We start from the raw sequence: 23809 nt of genomic DNA, 5'->3' as shown, positions 1-23809 counted from the left end.
TCTATGTTGAAAAGTCAATCCAACTCCAGTGTTCAGTCCTAGAGTGCTGATGGTGAGCAGATATTTCTGCCTTCACAGAGCTTTCAGAGTAGCAGAAAGACTGACAAACCCAAAATCAATTCCAGGGAAGGAGACGCTTATGGCGGGCAAAGGACAAAGGTGCTAAAGGGTCTGGAGCAGGGGCAACTACTTCTCTTCGAGGTGTTCTGGGACGCTGCCAGTAGCAAAGTGACATTTAAATTGAGGCCGAAAGAATGAATAGTTGTTGTCCAGGGGAAAGGGGAGAAAGGAAGTGGAGCAAAGCACTTTGTCCCTCTGACCCTCAGTTTCATCATCTGTGAATTAGAAAACACAGACCTCACTGTCTCTAAAGCTTTTTCCAGGCATAAAACTCAATGCTCTATTTTAATAGCCTCTTCTCTGTACCCAAAATGCCCTTCCCTCTTTGACTCTTCTTTGCCTGGATTGCCTGGTTAATTCCTATATGCCCTTAAAGACAGTTCAAGGCATCTTAAAGCTCCTTCTTGAAGCTCTTTTTTAACTCCTCCGTTATTCTAGGTAGAGCTGTTTTCTCCTCCCTTACTAGCACTTTTGTCACTTGGCAGCTTTTTTTGGTCCACCTCGCCAGCTAGATGGTGAGCTCACGGGAGCAATGCCTGAGTTATATTTATCTTGCTGCCCCCAGTATCTGTCAATATCTGGCAGATAGTAGGGGTTCCGTAAATCTTGAATAAATAAATACATGACTTTAAGAACTCTCAAAAAAGTGTTTCAAGAAAAATACGTATTTTAAAAATCTTTTCTACACTCCTATACACAAAAAGGCAATATAATGTTATTCTTTTGACTTCTGGGAGCTCTATCAAAAGAGTTTTCCAATATTATGGCAAAATTTAGAGTTAGATAAGAATCCTTTGGAATTCTGGTGATCCAAAGCTTTATCAGACCCCACAATGGTCACTTTTGGGGGATTACTATGCTTAAGAGTATAAGTATCTGTTTGGGATAAATTATTTTTTCTTATCTTCATACTTCACCTTCATTTTTATCATGAAACTACCTTATTATTCACAGTGGTTTTAAAAATCAATCACGCTGATATAGAAACAATCAATAATTAAAGGAGCAAACAAAACTAATTTATACAACACATAACTAAAAACAAACATTTAATTATAATGTTAAATATACATTTTGATAGTAAAATTAATATGGCAATGTTTTATAGGTGTACAAAGGATTAAAACTTTAGTTATCTAATTCACTTCTTGAGGATTAAAAACGTTATCTCTTGTGTTATGAAGGTCAAGAGTTTTATGAACTGAGTTAGAAGGTAATTTTTTTTTTAAAGATTTTATTTTATTTATTTGACAGACAGAGATAACAAGTAGGCAGAGAGGCAGGCAGAGAGAGAGAGAGGAGGAAGCAGGCTCTCCGCCAGGCAGAGAGTCCAACTCGAGGCTCGATCCCAGGACCGTGGGATTATGACCCGAGCCGAAGGCAGAGGCTTTAACCCACTGAGCCGCCCAGGCACCCCTAGAAGGTAATTCTTATGAAGCATTAATTTAATACACTGGTTTTCCTTTTTTCAGCCCCACGACATGCTTAGTATGATTTCTGAAATTCCTTTATCAACAATAGGCAAGTTTTAAAGTTTGCAGGAGTCCTTCAAATACCTTGTCAGACTAGCTTTCCCATAAAGGCCAGTGAAAACTACAGTTGTAAAGAAAATCACAACCTCCAACTTTTAGTTCATTTAGAGGCCCTTGAGTGTTCAATGATGTGAAAAGTGGCATATATCTGTGAATTAAAGAACTTTAATTATACCAAGAGTGCACTTTGTTATATAATACATAATTCAGAAGACAATTCTCTATGTTGAAAAGTCAATCCAACTCCAGTGCTCAAATTTATCCCACACTTTGAGGCATATTCATAGTTTTATAAAACGAAAAATTTTGAGGCCTTAACCTGGACAGAATCAGAACAGAAGAGGGAGGTCCACTGTGATGGATTTAGCCAGAATGATTTAAGATTCATCAGACATAAATTTTGAAGTGCCTTTTCCTTTGGCACCACAAGCAAACCCAAGAAATAGTGCCTTATAGGAATGCAGATTTCTGAGCCAGAATTTAATGGAGGCTTTCCCTCCATTAAAATACCGTCTGCCATTTTTCCATCATGATAAGTATCTCATCAGAAAATATTTCCCCTTTCTCCATCTTAGAAGCAAAGGAATCGTTAACACTGATAATTAGCTAAGTAGGAAATTATGTGTTAATGATTTATGGAATTAGTGGTTAGTATTCACTGCTCAAGCCCTAGCACAGAAATAACCATGGGATGTGAAGGGAAATGACTGATAGCTGAGAAAGAACCAGGAACTTAGTTCAGCTTCTGCAGGTTTAGATAAATCGTTTAGCTTCGGACAAAGCTGTTCAGTGCATGCACTTCATCTTCATTCATTCTTTTACCTTTTCATTCATTCATTCACTATTTGTATGAGCGTTGGTAAAATCAATTCCTGAGAAAGGAGTTTACTATAAATATCAGTCACTCTTGTGTTCCTCGGCACCTCCTTCCTCAGAAAAGTTCTGAGAGGCTGTCTTATTCCTGCCACACTTATGAGGCAGCCAGGTCCCTTCCGGAAATTGACCTTTCTTCTTATTAATAAAAAGGCATCTAATTGTCCTCAGTACAGATGAAGACAGAAAGTCCCAGTGGCGTATACTTCAAGGAGGCCTTCTTAGTTGCACATTGTGTACAGTTGTGATCCTCCGGAGGGAGATAGAAAAAATAGTCCTCTTGAAATGTAATTCAGATCAAATCTCTTTTCAGTTCAAAAGTTACCAGTGTCTCTGTCTCTCTCAGAGAAGAGCCATAGTTTGGAAGACAACAAAGTAGACACTATGGATGGTTGCCACCCCTCTCATTTATCTCCCCCAAACACCTTCCAGTTCCCTCAGCAACTCTCTTTTCCTCTGATACCGCAGCTTCCTTCCTGCCTCCATGCCTGTATATCTGTTCCCTTCCCTCTGTCTAAAATGCTTTCTCCTCAGATGGACACATGGCTAGCTGGCTTCAACATTTCTTTCAGGACTTCATTCAAAAGCTACCTTTGTAGAGAGTCCTTTTCTAATTACTTTTTGTAATGTTTAACCCCTTACTTTGAAATTGCACATAATTTTTCTTTTATCTTTTCTTTTTCTTAATGCTTATTACTGTCTAGCAAACACTGCACATTTTCTATTTATCATGTCTACTTTCTTTCTTTCCTAGGAGAACAGGAGTTCTATAAAGGCAAGATATTTATCTGTTCTGTTCACTCCTACACCCCCAACAACCAGAATGGTAGGCTCAGTCCACAAAAGGTGCTTAGTAAATATTTGCTGAAAATGTTTTTGAGTTTGGTGTATCTTATCCAGGTCAGCCCTTCCTGAGGGGGAGAATAAGCCATTTCTTCTAAGAATCCTAGGGAATCTTTTTTAAGAGATCGATGCCAAACCTTTTAATACGAGCTGCAAAGCTGGGCACACTAAGACCCTTGTTTAATGAACAGCTTGATTTGAGGGTTAGCAATTTGCAAGTAGATGCTAGTTCTCCCTTGTTTCTTCCTTTTCAACAAGTACCTTCCACCACAGGGCTTGTGTTGTGTGTGGCTTCTTCATCCTCTGAAACGTGCCTCCTGTCCAATGAATCCTCTACCTAATTCCCTCCTTGACCTTCAGATTTCAGCTCTACTGTCCCCAGGAGAACTTCCTGTGGCCCTGCTCACTAGACAGTGCCTCTTTCCTTAGCAGTGCTTTTCACTTATAATAATCTATGTGTCCGTGCGGTTGTTTGATTAAACTCTCCTCTTCATAGATTGTAGGCTCCACAAGGGCAGAGATAGGATGTACTTTTATTCACTATTCTCTGCCCAGCACAGATCGCAGGCCACAGCACTGAAAGCAGCTCAAAAAATATTTGTTGAAAGGATTTTGAGTAAATGGGGAAGGCTGACTGATGCTGAATTAGAGACTGAGACTTTTTGCATCACTTCTTGGATAATTAGGATATAAAAAATGAAAAATGGCAATAGAAAGAAGAGGGAGAAGAGCAGTGGGTAAAGTGCTTAGGACCTGGGTACTAAATGATGGCATCCATAAATTTAAAAAAAAAAAAAAAAAACCTCCTTTGAGTTAAACTCATTATAATTGTGAACACTTGGTCTGAAGAAAAGTTGGTCATGGAGTCTAAATAGGTAGGAAAGTCAAGGAGCTACAAGACTCTTTTCCAACCCCTCTAAGTCTTGGGAGGGATTCGGACTTCCACTGGGAATAAAAATGGGATTGGGTTGTGGAACAAGGTAATTTCAATTCAGATCAAAGGCAAAAGGTCTGCAGATGAAATCTGTGTTATATATCTCCCAAATCCCCTCCTGCTGTTCTCCCTGGTTCAGACTCTATAATACACCATTTAGATCATGACTGTAGGACTCTCAAAGACCACTGTCTGCTCTTTCTAGCCTTCCGCACCCTGTAGAGAATGAGTGCAATCCAAACGCCAAGTGGTATCCAGAGCTTTTCATAATCTAGCCTTTGCCTCTGATCTCTAAACTTAATTTTTAAATCATCCTCCCAGATACAGCCTACTCTCCAGACCAATTAAACTTCTCCAAACATAGCACGTTGCTCTATGACCTCAAACCTTGGCATATCTTATTTCCAGTCCTGGGAACGTTTTATCACATATATTTACATGGCATATTCCCATTAACCCTTCAGATCAATCTCCAAGACATAGGAAGGCATCTTGGAATTTCCCCTAAGCAAAGTTAGAGGCTTCAAACTTTGAGATTCTTTAGTACTTTCTTAACTCTTTATTATTGGGATCACTATGTAATTGTGTAATATTTCTATTAACTTGATTGTCCCACTAGGCTATGAGCCACTTGAGAGCACAAATGGGGAGAGTATTCACATCAATATATTCCTAAGGTTGAATACAGGACATGACATGCAATGATTGTCTCATAAATAGTTGTTCAGTTTATAAATTAATGCAAGCTTGTGTTCAAATAATGTGCAATAAAATTTGTGGTTTTAACGGAATCATATCTGAGACAGAGTAAGTATCATACCCAAATTGTGATCCAGAGCTATACAACAGTTCAAGAGTGTATTCTAATGTAGTTCAAGTGTAATTTAAAAAAAAAAAGGGGGGGGGAATAAGGAAGTGCTGGGATGATTGCCCTAAATAGTGTTGGTTTCCTTTCTTTATTTCAGGATATATTGATTAAATCCCTCTACTGCACAGGTACTTAAGCCTGCAAGATCAGTTCTTTCTTTGCAGTGGCTGCATTTCTTTAGTGCTCCATGGAGTGACAGATGCTCAGCAGTATTACCCAGGACTTCTGGAGTAATACAGTCTCCTCAGTGTAAGAATACTTGAAATTTCTCTCAAAATTTGTGTAAAACCTTATACAGGGTTTCTTTTAGAGACAGATAAAAGTTACAGATTCCAAGACAGATGTGTTACTATTCCAGGTCTTTCTAGAAGATAATACCTCCTTCCTGTGACAAATATCCAGCATTGTGCCAGGCACTTTGGCTCTCAGTAAGTGTTGATTGTATGAAGGAATTCACAAGTTTGTTGCTTGGGTAAGATATGTACAAATCAAATTACTGCAAATGTGGAGACTTTTTTTTTTTTTAATTTCCTTTCCATTAAGGATTGTTGGATACTACCACACTAAATTTTGAGTGGTAAATATTTCATGGGTGACCTTTATACCCTAGTTGGCTGTGACTAGGAATCTCAGCAAGTTATCTAATAGAACAATATGGAGAGAGGAAAAAAATCAATATGCAAACTCCAAATTTAATTAGTATTCACTCAGAATACAAAATGTGCCAGGTTCTTTGAAGGTACTTTCGCACACATTGTTTCACTTAATTCTCATGACTCAATTAGATTTTTATTATCTCCATTTTTATCAGTAAAGAGATTTAAGTAACTAAAAGCTTTCCTTAGCCCTCAGAAGTAAGGTGCCTATTATCTGCACTTCCATTAGTTCTTCCTTCATATTTGGTTAATACTCTTAACCCAGGCACTGAGTTGTTTGTCATAATCAACATCTTCCTCTTCACCATCATGAGGTGAGCATGTATTATGAGTTAGATAAATAACCTCTTCTAAGCTAATTTTTAAATAGCACTTTATGATACATATTTTTGTTCTTATATGAACAGAAGAAAACACAGTTGAGGGTTTAAGTGACTTTTCCAAGTTCATAAAGCTAGGAGAGGTATAGGCAGTTGCTGATTTTAATTCCCCTGTCTCCAGAGACCATGATCTTAAACACAGGACTACAGTGCCTCTTGTTGATTTCCTTCTCTGTCTGCTTCACAAAGCTGTCAACTGTTTGAAGGCAGGAAGCCTATATCATTCCATTCTAAGACTTCACAATAGGTGTTCAATATGAGTTTGTTGAATTATCAGAAACCTTGCTTCCAAGCATACATTCTTTGCTAGATTTACTTGAGAACTTAAGAAAATCTCTTAGCTGTTATGAGCCTTCAAGAAGATGTTATATAAGCTGAAATTTTAAATATGACCAAGAGGTAAATAGAAAAGGAAGAGATAAGCATTTCTAGAAGAGAGCGTGGCGTGATACAGTCAGAGGACAGTTCATAAATAGGTATGACTGGAGGAAAGAAAAGGTGTGGGTGGGTAGAAGAAAGTGAGATTAGAAGACAGATTATTTACTGTGTAGTGTGCTAAACCAAAATGTCTTAATTTTGTTTTTCTTCATGAATGGTCAAGGAAACAAATGAAGGATTTAAGCAGAGAGTAACACAATACTGTCTTGCATGTTGGAAACATTACTCCTGTGGTAACATAAAGAATGGATCAGAGGACAAGACTGGAATGTCCTAGGCAAGAAATTAAGTACTTTAGCCAAAACTAAGGCAGTGGGGGTGGGCATGGAGAATAAGGGGGGGGGTGCAGATATCATAAAAGTGAAATCTAAAGAACACCATGACTGATTAGATGTGGAAGAGGGAAGAGTTAAAGATGCCTCCTAGATTTCTAGCTCAAGTGACAGGGTGGTTATTGGGGGATATCTACAAAATGTAGCCTTATAGGAAAATCAGTTTTTTGAGCAAAATAATTAAGTTTTGGATACTAAGCAGGGAGGTAGATAAATACATCTTAGCTGAACATAGAGATTTGGGCTGGATGGATAGCCTACTTTACTGGGGGTGGGAAAATGTCACCAGAGAAAGCATGAAGAATGTAAAAAGAACAGAGAGGGCCAGGGGACATGTCCTTTTGGGGAAAAGGTAGTACATAGTTGTGTGGAAGAAAAGAATTACAAGGAGCAGACTGGGTAGCCTGGACATAACTGAGAAGAAATTTTCAAAAGGAGGCATGATTTAGTGTTAGATACTGTAAAAGGATAAAAATTAAACCGAAAAGGTCTACCTGACTATTGTTCTATATTAATCTGGCCTGTAAGAAGATTCGACACTACTTTAGCACGTGGCTTCTTTTCTACTGAATTAGACAAGGTGAAGGTAATGATTTTCTGTGGACCAAAACAATCTTAGAGGTAGTAGCACATGAAGCAAATCATACTCTGTGCTTTTTTCCTTACTTCCCTTCCCCAAGGGCTACACATTTTTATACAAATGGAATCTTGTCAAAATGAACAGCAAGAGTATCTTGATGAGGGACAGAATCATGAAAAGAAAATGTGTCTTAGGGACTGAGGCTGCAGGAGTGGGGATTTTCTTTCATATACATGAGACGATTATGAACAAGTATGAATATATGTACATGTGAACTTCAATGTCCTTTAGCATTTCTTGACAACTTCTCTATTTGCTTTCCATATAATTTCATCCCCTCAAAATGGAATGATAACCCTCATATATCAAACATGACTTCCTGCTCAGCTCTCTTCTTTCTTCCTTTCTTCCCTTTTCAAATATTTACATGCAGTTGAAAGTCTGAATGTCCATTAAGCACATAATTAGTCTCAAGAGTTAACTTTAACAAAATACAAAATATATGTAGGAGAAAATAGTAATTCTACTAGATTTGTACTAAGATCTATTTGTTATTCTCCTGCAAAAAATCCTACCAGTGCAGATGTCATCCCAGATGACTTATCACTTAAAAATGACAGCTGGGCAAGAGTAGAATATTTTACATCTGTTTACAATGTATTTATATGTATTTAACACATTGAAAATAATTGGTGGAAATCACAAATTGACAAAATATACTGCATTATTCTTAAACATTAAATCAAAAGATTTCAGCAGGTATAGGAGAAAATAATAATGTAATTGTGTGTTTTCACTCAGGAAAGGTTAAGTAAGTTGGTCAAGGTCACATAGACAATGAGTGATGAGATTAGCATTAGAACCAACAGTCATGCCCTCAACAACTAGTTCTTTCATAGGCTCTTTGTGCTCACATTCTTAATGTGAAAAAACTGGTAAAGGAAGGAATCGTATGCAAAACATGAACCACCTCCTTATCCAATTTTCAATACAGGCATATTCTATATGAAATAGAATTGATGAGTATGTCAGGGATGGGAAATATGAATTAAAATATCCACAAAGTACCTGGGTTTACCTCCTTTCTGAAAGGACATTAACTGAGAGAATTGGGAACACGTGGAGAATGGAAATTTGGCAAGCCTAAACACTTAAAGAATTTGGAAAGAATTAGATGTATAACCATGGAAGATATTTTTGTTCATAATGGGTTTCAGTGATGTGGGGTGTGTGTGTGTGTGTGTGTGTCTGTGTGTGTGCATGCCCATGTGCTTGCACACATTTTCAAATATACTTCAAAGGCAGGCTCAATTTAATATTGTATCTTTCTTTTCCTGTTAGAAGTACAGGTGTCTTTTTGGTAGGGGGATGGAAGGAAGTATCAGTATGGCCACACAGACTCAAAATCATTCTAAGGATCTCCAGTTAAACCCCAGGAAGAACTGCTATTTTTCTGATGAAGGTGTAAAAGTGATAGAGGAAAACTAGAGTGCTGTTAAGATCCAAGCTCCAGGTTTGGTTCTATACTTGATAAAAATCTCTGCCCCTCAAACTTTGACTTGAGTTTATAGAATTTCTTGCATAAATTGTACTTTTTTTATTAATATACCTGGATTTGACATTAGCAAGCTAGGACACCTATGGCAAGTTGTTTCATTCTTCTAGGAGTCAGTCTCTCCATCTGTAAAACAGGGTTAATAATAGTACATACTGTATTGTTGGAGAGGGGATCTAAGCTGTGTTGAAATTTCTCAATGAATGTTAAGTACACTACCATCACTATTGTGCCTGTTATAATTACCATCTTTAACTCTCATTGAATCTTACCATCAGACATTTCTGTCAAAAAATAAAGGGTCAGGACATATCAGAAAAAAAAATATTTTCTCGAATTACAAAGTTTAAATTGGTACTATTTATATTTCCCAAAAGTAGAAATACTGGCATACTCTTTAATTACTTCTTTACTCCCATCCACATACAAAGAGGTCACCATATGTTATGAATCTATCTTCAAATAGCTCATGAATCTTACTACACTATTTGGTCTCTACTCTGGATATTGCAAGATGAATACTCCCAGTCTTTAAAAAAAAAAACAAAAAAAAACAAGCAAATAAACAACAAAAACCTCACTCTTGACCTTTCAACTGTCAAACCATATCTCTGCCTCTCTTTACAGTAAATGTCCTCAAAATGTCATCTATAATCACAGACTCTTCTATCAACCTTCAAATTTGTCTTGAACAAATGACTCTCATGTTCCTGTCTACCATTCCACCAAAATAGTTATTGAGGTCACCCTTGTTATGCTAAGTCTAATTGCCAATTTTCAGTGTTAATCAACCCGTTTGCAGCTTTGTCAGAGGTGATCAGTCCCTCTTTCTCCAAACTCTCTGAACTTGGCTTCTAAAGCACCAGGCTCTTAGGACACTTCTTCCCAATCTCTCCTATACTCATCACTACTAATTTCTCCAACTTCTGAAACTGATTACTCCAATTCTATGTCTTTGAACCTTCTTGCTTCTTGCTTCCCTACCTATACCACTACTCAGGTAACACTATCTAGTCTCTTGTTTTAAAAACTATGTAGCACAAAAACAGACACATAGATCAATGGAATATAATAGAGAACCCAAAAATGGACCCTCAATTCTATGGCAAACTGATTTTCAACAAAACAAAAAAGGGTATCCAGGGGAAAAAAGACAGTCTTCAACAAATAGTGCTGGGAAAATTGGATGGCCACATGCAGAAGGAAACTGGACTGTTTTCCTATACCATACATAAAGATAAACTCAAAATGGATGAAAGACTTAAATGTGAGACAGGAATCCATCAAAATCCTAGGGAAGAACACAGGCAGCAACTTCTGTGACCTCAGCTGCAGGAATTTCTGGCTAGAAACATCTCCAAAGGCAAGGAAAACAAAAGCAAAAATGAACTATTGGGACTTCATCAAGATAAAAAGGTTTTGCACAGCAAAGGAAACAGTCAACAAAACTAAAAGGCAGCCAATCTAGTCAAGAAATGGGCAGAAGACGAATAGACATTTCTCCAAAGTCCTACAAATAGCCAACAGACACATCGGAAAAAAAAAAAAAAAAGAAAGAAAGAAATAAAGATAAAATGCTCTATATCACTCAGCATCAGGGAAATACAAATCAAAACCACAATGAAACACCACCTCACACCAGTCAGAATGGCTAGAATTAACAAGTCAGGAAACAACAGATATTGGCAAGAATGCAGAAAAAGGAGAACTCTCTTACACTATTGGTGGGAATGCAAACTAATACAGCCAACCTGGAAAACAGTATGGAAGTTCCTCAAGAAGTTAAAAATATAGGGGCACCTGAGTGGCTCAGTGGGTTAAAGTCTCTGCCTTTGGCTCAGGTCATGATCCCAGGGTCCTGGGATCAAGCCCTGCATCAGGCTTTCTGCTCAGCGGGGAGCCTGCTTCCCCCTCTCTGCCTGCCTTTCTGCCTACTTGTGATCTCTGCCTGTCAAATAAATAAATAAATATATATATAATCTTAAAAAAAAAAAATAGAGCTACCCTATGACCCAGCAATTGCACTACTAGGTATTTACCCCAAAGATACAAATGTAGTAAACAGAAGGGGCCCCTGTACCCCAATGTTTATAGCAGCAATGTCCACAACAGCCAAACTATGGAAAGAGCCCAGATGTCTGTCAACAGAGGAATAGATAAAGAAGATGTGGCATACACACACACACACACACACACACACACACATATATACACACACACACACAGGAATATTACTTAGCCATCAGAAAGGATGAAATCTTAACATTTACATCACATAGATGGAACTTAAGGGTATTATGCTGAGTGAAATAAGTCAGATAAATACAATTATCATATGGTTTCATATGTGGAATAAAAGAAACACTGCAGAGGATCATAGAGGAAGGGAGGGAAAACTGAATGGGAAGAAGTCAGAGAGGGAGAAAACCATGAGAGACTTTAACTTCAGGAAACAAACTGAAGGTTGCTGGAGGGGAGGTGGGTGGGGGAATGGGGTAACTGGGTGATGGGCGTTAGGGACTGCATGTGATGTGGTGAGCAGTGGGTGTTGTACACAAGTGATGAATCACTGACCTCTCGATCTGAAACTAATGATGTACTACATGTTGGCTAATCAAATTTAAATTAAGAAAAAGCTGTCATCTACTAAAGAAGCAACTAGGATTTAGTATGATAAATGTTATCATTGGGTAATACAGGGCAGTCTAGCTCCTCATTCAGACTTAGTTGTTATGGAAGATTTATTGATCCTGTGCATATCTAAATTTAGACATAAAGACAAGTAGAACATAGTATGAGTAATGCAGAGGTATTTGGGAAAATGAAGATGGAATGGAAAAAGTTACTTTGGGACCTAAGAAGAAGATATAACAGGTTTAGAGTACAGAAAGCCAGGGATTTTGATTCCAAGAGCAATGTGAAACTAGTACAGAATTTTAAGCAGAAGAATGACATGTGCTATTTCAAAATTTAGAAACATCACTCTGGCTGCAGTAGAAAACAGAAAGTTGGGTGCCATTGAGAAATTGTAGGTAAAGATTGTAGGTAAAAGATACTATTTCAGGTCTCTGCTGAAGAGTCACCTTATCAGTAAGCTTTCCCTGTCTCTTCTTATAAAATAATAACTCTCTACCTTACTCCAACTCTGATATTCCTTATATTCCTTAACCTGTTTTATTATTTTCCCAAAACAGTCTGACAAATTACATATTTCCTTATGTATTTTCATTTCTTTATGTTATTCTCCCTCAACTAGAATGTAAGCTCCTGGAGGGCAAGGAATGTGTTTTGATTACTGCTAGATTCCCTGTACCTAGGAGAGGCCAATGTCAATAAATATTTGTTGGATGAAGAGAGAGTTTTTTAAATGCATGGAATCAATAGTACCACTGTTCTATTTTAGGACCTCACCTCTCCCCTTAGGTCAATACCTAACTCCCATGAGACTTTCCTCCATCTTCAGTTCACTTTTTGTACTGCCAGAGTCATCTTCCTAAGGGTAAATCTTGGTGCCTTAGTTCCTGTAGCCAGCTTTTTATAGCCTTACAACATCTGTAGAAGTCAATTCAAATTCCAGGCAAGGGCCAGGATCTATCTGGTCCACATTATCTATATTCTAGCTGTACCAAATTCTTCTGTGAATTCCCCTAGTAAACTGTCATGTCTTGTTCAACTATACATTATCTAGTCATCACCAAACTCACAGTTTCTTGGATATGGTAGGTATTCAATAAATGTTGAAAAATGAGCAAATGAATGAATGAAGTCATTCTATTTGACATACTATCATTACCACCCTGCCTAAAATGACTCTTCCTCACTTCTCTACTTGGAAATTCTTCCAAAATCCTTAAGATCTAGATCATATGTCACTTTCTATCAATGTGCAGGTAGCCTGCCTGGATTCCCCTGAGCAGATATAGTCATTCTCTCCTTTGGGCTCTTTGTTAATATTTCGTATAAAACCTTCTCGAATGTTAGCTTCATGAAAACAGGGTCTTTATCATTTCTCTATCTTCAAGGCCTAAGCTAGTACCTGACACATAGCAGGTACTCAGTGAATTTCAGTTTAGTGAGTAATTCTCACCATATGCTTTCTAATTTTTCTAACAAATATGAAGCCTCTATTATATCATAAATAACCAGAGGGTAGGGACTCTGAGTTATTTCACTGAAACAGAATGCTTGTCACAAATATCATCCTATAAGTATTGTCTGAATAAATAGGATTTTTATAATAAGATTTCATTTCATTCATACATTAAGGTGCGACATTATTCTACACACACTTGCTGTTAAATGTGCTTTCTCCCTCTTTCCAAGTCACTCATTAAGATACTTGAAAATTAATTATAGGTCTTCAGGAACCATCAGCATTCCTTCCAGTGACACCTCAAATAGCTTAGTCTCCCCTGGCACTTAGTCTATGGCAATTTCACACATGGCATATGCATGGCTTGCATCTTCTATCAGATTCACAAACTAACTTGATCATACTTATCATACACTTAACCTTGTCTTCTTGCTACACTGCCTTTTCTACTATGGCTTAACTGCCATGAGATATGAAGTTGAAAGAAGGGGAGACCTGGGAGCCAGCTTCCATCCTGCAACGCCCACATTTTTCATCTATATATTCCAATCTGGGCTAAAGAAAAGCAAGCGAGCAAAAGCAAATAGCAACAAAGCCAGTCACATGCCTGCTGGCACCTGTGATCAGTCCTCCCTGTCTCCATTTATCTCCTATGATTGAGAAGAAGAGAAGGCAGCAATCTTCTGGACTATCATGAGTAAAATAGAATCCAGGAGCCTAGCTAGAAATATAAAATGCAAGGGATATAGAATCATAAGCTGGAGCAGGACAAGGGAACAAAGAGCCAGTACTTGATGGATCCTCATTTTTTTCTATAAACAAGAGTCCTTGAAATTGGGATCTATAATCATGTTAGAAAGCCTTTAATTTAAAACGAACTAGTGAATTAAAAACAAAGGCAAAAAAAGAGTCTGGTGATAATTCAAGGATTTAGGCATATCAAGAGAATCTTTCCTTCTATAATACATTTTCTGAAACAAATCTGTATTCACAGAGTTGTTCTAAAGTATTTCAGCATTTAATTTCATTTTAAATTACTGAAGAAAGAAATTTTGGCTGATAGAAACCCAGCCACATGGGCACAGCAAAATAATAGCTAAATATGAATATAAAAAAAACACACAGGACACAACCATCTTCTTTTATTTTCTTTCTGGCAGAGACAGCACCTAGGATAGAGACTGAAAGGCCAGATACTCCCTTTCTCTGTTTACCTTGTAGTTGGGGCCTAGCTATATGACCCATTCTGGTCCAAAGGACCTAAAGAGAGGTCTTCTGGGTGAGAGGCTGGAGGATAAAGTGCAGAGTTCTGAGAGAAGCTTAACTCTGTATTGGACATGGTTGTGAGGATGTGATACAATGTTGTCAGGCAACATCACTGTCAAACTGAGGATGGTGGACCTCAAGCATGGCAAGAGCCTTAGTCCTCACTGATTTCAGTGAGCCACAGAGCCATTCCACAATCCACCTCTTATTGTGCAGAGAGTAATACAGCCTCATTGCTTAAGTCCCTTGAAGTTCAGATTATTTTGTTACACTAAAGTAGGCAAAGTAGTCTACCTACTGATTAATCAAAATATGCTCACAGGCCAGATTCTCCAAATATCAAATTCTGATAAGCAAGAACATTTTATTTGCTGTTACTATTCTTTAGCCCTGAGAAAAGGAATGATTTCTATTTATCTTAGATTAAATATTTAATGTATTTATAGTGGTTATAGATATAAAATTAAGTGGTAGTATGATAAATAAGTTTATCATGGCTCCTGTTAGGACATAGCTATTTGAATGTATCAGGGTTTCTCAAAGATTAGTTCCTAAAGATACTCCCAAAGAAAGTTGGCTTCATGGCTATGCATATTATACTATAACCTGTTATAACCTGTTTATATTATTATATTCTATATTATAATATATTATATTATATTTTATATTATGACCTGAGTTATAAGGTTATTATAACCTGTTATAAAGTTTCAAGTACATATTAACATGAGAGATACTGAGAAGCCCAGCAGTTTAAAAACAAACAAGTTAATTTTATTTGAATGATAATATCCCCCAATTTTTCAGATTCCCAAATCCCAGATAATAGAATTTAGCTAGATGTTTGTTGAAGTCCCTCTCCGTTTCAAGGTTCTATAATCAGAGACACTCAAGAGTTGTGTTTGTTAGTTCTACTACTGTTACAGGACATAAGGCCCAGGCAGTGCACCAGTGGTCTTCTGGAAGGTTTCTGAGGGCAGATTTTGAACAAGTAGGTGCCCCATAATGTTTACTACCAATACTCAAACGTACATTTTTCTCCCAGAACACTGGCCTCCTAAATCTTTCGTTATGTTTGTTTATGAGGATGTAAGAAATCACAGATGGACCAGGCTCCCCTAGGAATAGGCTACTTTGTAAAGGCTCTTCTAACTCTTATAATCATCTAGGTTCTGTCCCTAACACAGTAATTTGTAACTTGTGTCCATCTATTTTTTTTTTTTTTTTTTTTTTTAGCTCTGCATTCTAGTTCTAGATAAGAGATTTAGTTGTGCTGCTCAGCTATCAAATTGAGGTAGTCTCTCCAACTTTCTGGGCCTCAGTTTTTCTATCTTTGTAAAACCAAACTTGGATGTTCAACACTCATTATCTGGTGTTGTCAAATTTTTCAGTTTGTGGCTACCTAATTCAGCTGATTAATTTGTACTCCCAATAATGTCAAGTTTAAGAATTAAGTTCAATTTATAAGATGGTCCAAAGTTAATAACATTTCAAGGATAAACTTTTTCTTTTCTTTTTTATTGGAAGACAAATTCTATCAAATTTCTTAGTAATGACATGTTAAATGGTTGCTTGGAAAATACTGAAACAGAATGTAAATACTTCCAAATGTGCTTTTCTTTAAAAGCAAATACATTAATGGATACAGAATTTCAGTTTAGGAAGATAATGAAGTTCTAGGGATGGATGGTAGTGATGGTTGCATAGCAATTATGAATGTCCTTAATGCCATTGAGCTATACACTTAAAAAATGGCTAAAATGGTAAACTTATATATATTTTAACAAAATTTAATAAAGTGAGTGAAACATTATGAAAATTATGTTTTCTTCCCCATCTCTTAACATATGAGAAAATGACATGAATAGAATTTTCAAAATTCAAAATTTTAGTATAATTTCTTTAATTAAAAAAAGTATCCAGAAAAGACCTCGAATAGCCAAAGGGATATTGAAAAAGAAAGCCAACGTTGGTGGCATCACAATTCCGGACTTCAAGCTCTATTACAAAGCTGTCATCATCAAGACAGCAGGGTACTGGCACAAAAACAGACACATAGATCAATGGAACAGAATAGAAAGCCCAGAAATAGACCCTCAACTCTATGGTCAACTAATCTTCGACAAAACAGGAAAGAATGTCCAATGGAAAAAAGACAGCCTCTTCAACAAATGGTGCTGGGAAAATTGGACAGCCACATGCAGAAAAATGAAATTGGACCATTTCCTTACACCACACACAAAAATAGACTCAAAATGGATGAAGGACCTCAATGTGCAGAACACAGGCAGCAACCTCTTCGACCTCTGCCTCAGCAACATCTTCCTAGGAACAACGCCAAAGGCAAGGGAAGCAAGGGAAAAAATGAACTACTGGGATTTCATCAAGATCAAAAGCTTTTGCACAGCAAAGGAAACAGTTAACAAAATCAAAAGACAACTGACAGAATGGGAGAAGATATTTGCAAACGACATATCAGATAAAGGACTAGTGTCCAGAATCTATAAAGAACTTAGCTAACTCAATACCCAAAGAACAAATAATCCAATCAAGAAATGGGCAGAGGACATGAACAGACATTTCTGCAAAGAAGACATCCAGATGGCCAACAGACACATGAAAAAGTGCTCCATATCACTCGGCATCAGGGAAATACAAATCAAAACCACAATGCGATATCACCTCACACCAGTCAGAATGGCTAAAATCAACAAGTCAGGAAATGACAGATGCTGGCGAGGATGCGGAGAAAGGGGAGCCCTCCTACACTGTTGGTGGGAATGCAAGCTGGTGCAGCCACTCTGGAAAACAGCATGGAGGTTCCTCAAAATGTTGAAAATGGAACTGCCCTATGACCCAGCAATTGCACTATTGGGTATTTACCCTAAAGATACAAACGTAGTGATCCAAAGGGGCACGTGCACCCGAATGTTTATAGCAGCAATGTCCACAATAGCCATACTATGGAAAGAACCTAGATGTCCATCAACAGATGAATGGATCAAGAAGATGTGGTATATATACACAATGGAATACTATGCAGCCATCAAAAGAAATGAAATCTTGCCATTTGCTACAACATGGATGGAACTAGAGCGTATCATGCTTAGCGAAATAAGTCAAGCAGAGAAAGACAACTATCATATGATCTCCCTGATATGAGGAAGTAGTGATGCAACATGGGGGCTTAAGTGGGTAGGAGAAGAATAAATGAAACAAGATGGGATTGGGAGGGAGACAAACCATAAGTGACTCTTAATCTCACAAAACAAACTGAGGGTTGCTGGGGGGAGGGGTTTTGGGAGAAGGGGGTGGGATTATGGACATTGGGGAGGGTATGTGCTTTGGTGAGTGCTGTGAAGTGTGTAAACCTGGTGATTCACAGACCTGTACCCCTGGGGATAAAAATATATGTTTATAAAAAATAAAAAATTAAAAAAAAAAGTATCCACACAATAATTCATTTAACAAATATTCACTAAGTGTGCTAATGAAATGAAGGATGTGCTGCCTCAGCACAGAAATAAAATGGGTTTCATTTTTTCCTAACCTGGATTATTTTATACAAAAAGCTTAAAATATTCGATAAGAAATATAGTCACTAAATCGCAAATGGTATCCTCATTGGAAAAGAAGAATAGAGTAGTAGTAATCAACTATAGAGAAGGTAGAGTCAAAAAGATTTCGGAACCAATATTAACTGTGCAACCTTGAGCATGTTGTATACCCAAAAACTACTGGGCACCATGAAATCTTCCATGAATGGTGTTTTAAGATTATATGAGACACCCAAGGAAAAGCACAACATACAGTGTGTGTTTGATACTTGGCAAACATTTAGTAAACGTTATTTGTGTTTATTATTACTATACTGCTATTTAAATTTTTAAAATTTTTATTGTGGTAAAAACACAACATATCTGCCTTCTTTTTTTTTAATATTTTATTTATTTATTTGACAGAGAAAGATATCACAACTAGGCAGAGAGGCAGGCAGAGAGAGAGAGAGAGAGAGAGGAGGAAGCAGGCTCCCCGCTGCGCAGAGAACCCAATGCGGGACTCGATCCCAGGACCCTGAGATCATGACCTGAGCCAAAGGCAGAGGCTTAACCCACTGAACCACCCAGGTGCCCCCATATCTTCCTTCTTAACAGAATTTTTCGTGTATAATACAATTATCACTAACTCTCTGAAAACCACCATTTGACTATTTCAGACACTTGATGTACATGGAATTATACAATATTTTTCCTTCTGTAACTGGTTTATTTCCCTTAGCATACTGCCCTCAGGGTTCATTCATATTGTCACTGATTGTAAGATTTCTTTTTTAATGACTGAATAATTATATATCTATATCTAGCTCACAATTTTTTTACCCATTCATCCACTGACGGACATTTAGGTTGCTTCCAAATCTTGGCTACTGTGAATAGTGCTGTAATGAACATGGGAGAACTAATATCTCTTTGAGATCCTGATTTCAACTATTTTGGATAAATACCCAGAAGTGGGTTTGATGAATTATATGGTAGTTCTGGTTTTAACTTTTTGAGGAACCTCCACATAACTTCCTATAGCAGCCACACCATTTTGCAATCCCACCAAAAGTATACACGGGTTTTAAATTCTCTACATCCTTGCCAATGCTTACCATTTTTTCCCCCTTTTAATGACGACCATCCTTACAGGCCTGAGGTGATTTTGTGGTTTTGATTTACATTTCTCTGATGGGGAGTGATGTTCAGTACCCTTTCATACACTTGTTCATCATTTGTATATCTTCTTTAAAGATATGTCTATTCAAGCACTTTGCCTGTTTTTTAATTGAGTTTAAGTTTTAGTTTTGGCTTTTGTTTTGCTATTGAATTGTAGGAGTTTCTGATGAATTTTGGAACTTATTCCTTCGCTGATACATGGTTTGCAAATATTTTCTCCCATTCTGTAGGCTGCTGTTTAATTCTGTTGATTATTTCCTTTGCTGTACAGAAACTTTTTAGTTTGAAGTAGTTCCACTTCTCTACTTTGCTCTTTTTGCCATGGCTTTGGTGTTACACCCATGAATTCATTGCCAAGACCAAGGTCATGAAGTTTTTCTTCTATCCTTTCTTCTAGGAATTTTAGTTTTAAGTCTTTAATCCATTTGGAGCTGATTTCTGTGTATAATGCCACAAAGAGCACCAAATTGCCAAAATGATCCTAAGAAGGAAAAACAAAACTGGATGCATGATATTTCTTGATGTCAAAATATATTACAAAGCTATAGTCATTAAAACAGTGCGGCACTGGCATAAAGACATACATACAGAACAATGGAACAGAATACAGAACCCAGAATCAATCTTTCTGTTTATGGTCAAATGATCTTTGTCAAGGGTGCCAAGAGCACACAATGGGGAAAGGACAGTATCTTAAACAAATGGTGTTGGGAAAACTAAATAACCACATGCAAAACAAAATTAGATCATTATCTCTCTTACCATACACATACAAAGTCAACTCAAAATAAATTAAAGACTTAAACATGGGTTTCATTTTAAATGAAAATGTAAACCTCCTAGAAGAATTAAGTGCTTTAAAAACAATCTAGAGAGGGACACCTGTGTGACTAGGTCGGTTAAGCATCTGCCTTGGGCTCATGTCATGATCCCAGGGTCCTGAGATCAAGTTCAGTATCTGTCTCTCTGCTCAGTGGGGAGTCTGCTTCTACCTCTGCCTGCTTCTCCCCTTGCTTGGTCTCTCCTGTTTGCTTGCTTGCTTTCTCTCTGATGAATAAATGAATAAAATCTTTAAAAAAGAAATCTATAGAGATCACTGAATGGATCACTAGTTCCTTGAGAATAGGGACCATATTTATTATTTCAGTATTTCACAAGTCTTAGAAGAATGCCAATAGCATCATAGGTATTCATAAAAAATTAATTGTTGAGCGCCTGGATGGCTCAGTGGGTTAAGACTCTGCCTTCGGCCCAGGTCATGATCTCAGAGTCCTGGGATCGAGTCCTGCATTGGGTTCTCTGCTCAGCAGAGAGCCTACTTCCTCCTCTCTCTCTCTCTCTGCCTGTCTCTCTGCCTACTTTTGATCTCTTTCTGTCAAATAAATAAATAAATTCTTTAAAAAAAAAGAAAATTAATTGTTAAAGAATTTATCAAAAATTGATCTGGGTATAAACTTAACCACTGGACTTCATGAAGAAACATCTAGTGAGACTCCTAATTCATGCATCTAGTTACATGAAAATTGTGGTGACAGGGGTGTTTACTTCTTTTTACATTTAATATACTGTCTATTTCACATCTACAAATACTATATAAACCTGGTATTTGTATCTCATGGTAATTTTCAAAAGAAAATCCCTCAAAACTTCAGTTCCAGAGATGCCTGGGTGGCTCAGTTGATTTAGCCACCTACTCTTAATTTCAGCTCATGTCATGATCTCAGAGTCCTGGGATGGAGTTCCACATCAGGCTCCACACTCAGCAGGGATTCTATTTGAGGATTCTCTCTCTCCTCTCTCTTTGCCTCTCCTCTTGCTCTCTCTCTCTCTCTCTCTCTCTCAAATAAATAAATCTTTAAGAAAGAAACAAGCAAACGCTTCACTTCCAGAGGTTTTAATAATGATAACACAGGTCATCACTTTCGACTACATGTAAATGTAATTGTCTTTCAAATGCCCAAGAAAAAACCTTTATGTTGACCCTATATAAAGAATGATCTCTGACCAAGCCAGCCACTTAAAACTCACCAGCTATTTTTCAGAGTACTCAGGAGATCTTTAATTAATGTGGTTCAACAGTAAACACCAATTAAGAAACAGTTAAGCATGGTTTAGAAGTCTTTTTTCTCTCTTTGAGAAACTTTGGGATTCTTACAAGGTAACATGGTTCTAAATCCACCTCATCAGCCTCTCTCTTTGGCCTCCACTGCAACAGCAAAATTTATAAATGTCCTGGCTTCACTGACAAATATATAAGACAACAGGAGAATAAGACTATTTAAATTAAGTCGAATAAAAATTGTTAACAAGACTGAGATCCTCAATTACAGGTATAATAAAACAGGTAGCAGCCATGGGCCTCTCCTGAACTTTTGCCCCCACCCACCACTGGAAATATGTTTTCTGGTTAATTTGTCAGTATTGTCCTCAAACAAAGAGCCCCTTTTTATTGACAGGCGCGGACAAAGCTTGCAAAAGCTACACAAAAAGGACTCAATAAAAAAAGAGAGATGGCCTTGCTGAGAAGGTAGTTCTTTCTGATTTTCTGTAATAGACTTCACTTTGCTATGAAATTAAATTTATAGTATATCTGCTAGACACTGGGACTCCAGCAAAGCTTCGCTATTCCCTGACTTGACATTAAAGCAGGCATTTTCATGGGGAGGCCATTTCAAGCCAAATAACTGGTTATGTGAACCGTTTACAGAAAGCCTTTATTTAAAAAGAAAATGGATAGGCACTGTCATTTCCAGAAACTGTTAGTATACAGGCACACATTCAAATTTTGTTTTCCTTTGAGAATACTGCTAAAAAGACAGATGTAACATTAGACAATGGGAAGCTTTCTGGCCTACTACAACACCTCTATGTTTATTATTCTGACTCATAATCTAGCATTTATCAGGTGGCAGGCTGCAAATGGAACAGCACAATCCTATTTCAATAGTGGGTGATCCCATCATAATAAAAATCTAGCCGGTGATTTCAGCTCTGGAGTGGGTATTGCATCAGGTGGTGTGGAGTGCTGAACATAATCCATGAAGGGATCTACATCAGGAAAGTGCTCACTCCTGAGCCTGGGAAAAACTACCCAGCCTACAAATATAGTCTTGTGGTAAAATGAGCATACTGTGTTTTGGGCTTGTACTGGGGCTTCAAATTCCATTTATGCTACCAATTTCCATTTATGCAACCAATTTCAAAGTTAAAAGAAATAAGAATTAAAAAGTTAAACAAATCAAGAAAAAAACTTTCAGGGGTCAGGTTGAGGAAAGGTGGGAGGAACACTTCTCACATATTTGAAATCATACAATTATCAGATAAAATTTTAGGTCTTATTTAAAGGTCTGAAGTGACAATGTCAGAAGATTCAGTCACGCTACAAAACATAAGAAGAATGGGGAAAAGTAGCTTATTAAGGATCATTAATTAAAGTATTCAAAAAGTAGTCAATTCCTTACTTGGTATAGCTCCTTGAAATGATCTGGTTCAACTTCCGATTGATAAATGGCAAGGCTAAGGCTTAAGTGAGTGAGCTATCTAATAATAAACCTATACCTTGGATCTCTAACTCAATCATCTTTCAACTAGGAAATATAGCTTCCAAAACAGAAATGGATCTGATAATAATAATCAGATTCAAGCCTTTTAAGGATCTGGAACTCTAATAAAGTTAATTCCTAATAGTTTCTCAAAATAATTTCTTTTGTTTTAAAACTTAATGTCACCCAAGTACCATGCTCTAAACATTGACTTAACTACTCTATATCACATGATATACAAAAAAAAACTAAAACAAATCTTAGAACATAGACAGCTTAGCAACATCAAAACAATAATTAACACAATTCATCTAGGCAAGAATTAGGTGAAGACAAATGAAAGCTAGCCATGACATTGTCTTTGTAGGATTAACCATAGTGGGTTCCCCACAACAGCAACAAAAAAACCTCATTAAGCATCCCTATTGCTCAGCCTGGACACTGGGACTGGTGGCATAACTGCATTTGGTGGAAAACAGGCCAACCCACCTGGCATACAAGTGTAATGAATGGACCTGCTCTTCTGAAAAGAAGCTTTGGGCCAAACTTTGACAAAGATACATGGAATATGGGAACTAGAAGTTATCTCCGTGGGCTTGGGTTTATTACCTTATTATGCATGTGAGAAAAGTTTGCAGATTTTCTTTGAGTTCATAGTTCATTGTGCAGATAATTCCCTTTTACAGAATAAGTCTAAGACCTAAACACTATGTATTTAAATAAAGAACACAGAAACGAATCAAAAGGAAAATTTTGACAAATATTTAATGTGGAAAGACTATTTTACTCTGAATAGCTGATCTCAATTCATGTTCTGTGAGTTCTGAGCTTTGTGGATTTGAATCGCCATTCTTTTTTCTGTAAAATGGGAATAGTATGTTTTCATAAATTTTAAGGATTAAATGATAGATTATATTTGGAAGTATTTTGAGACCATAAATTGATGCACAAACATGATCTTTATTGCCTAATCCCTTCTGGGAAAACCCATTTTTAAAGTAATATATAATGCTATTTATGGCAAAGATGACAGGGCATAATGAAGGACATAAAGCATAAAGCATGTTGATAGCTTTGGA

The sequence above is a fragment of the Mustela lutreola genome, chromosome 3, assembly GCF_030435805.1.
Source record: "Mustela lutreola isolate mMusLut2 chromosome 3, mMusLut2.pri, whole genome shotgun sequence".
NCBI classification, from domain to species: Eukaryota; Metazoa; Chordata; class Mammalia; order Carnivora; family Mustelidae; genus Mustela; species Mustela lutreola.
This window is presented reverse-complemented; position numbering follows the sequence as displayed.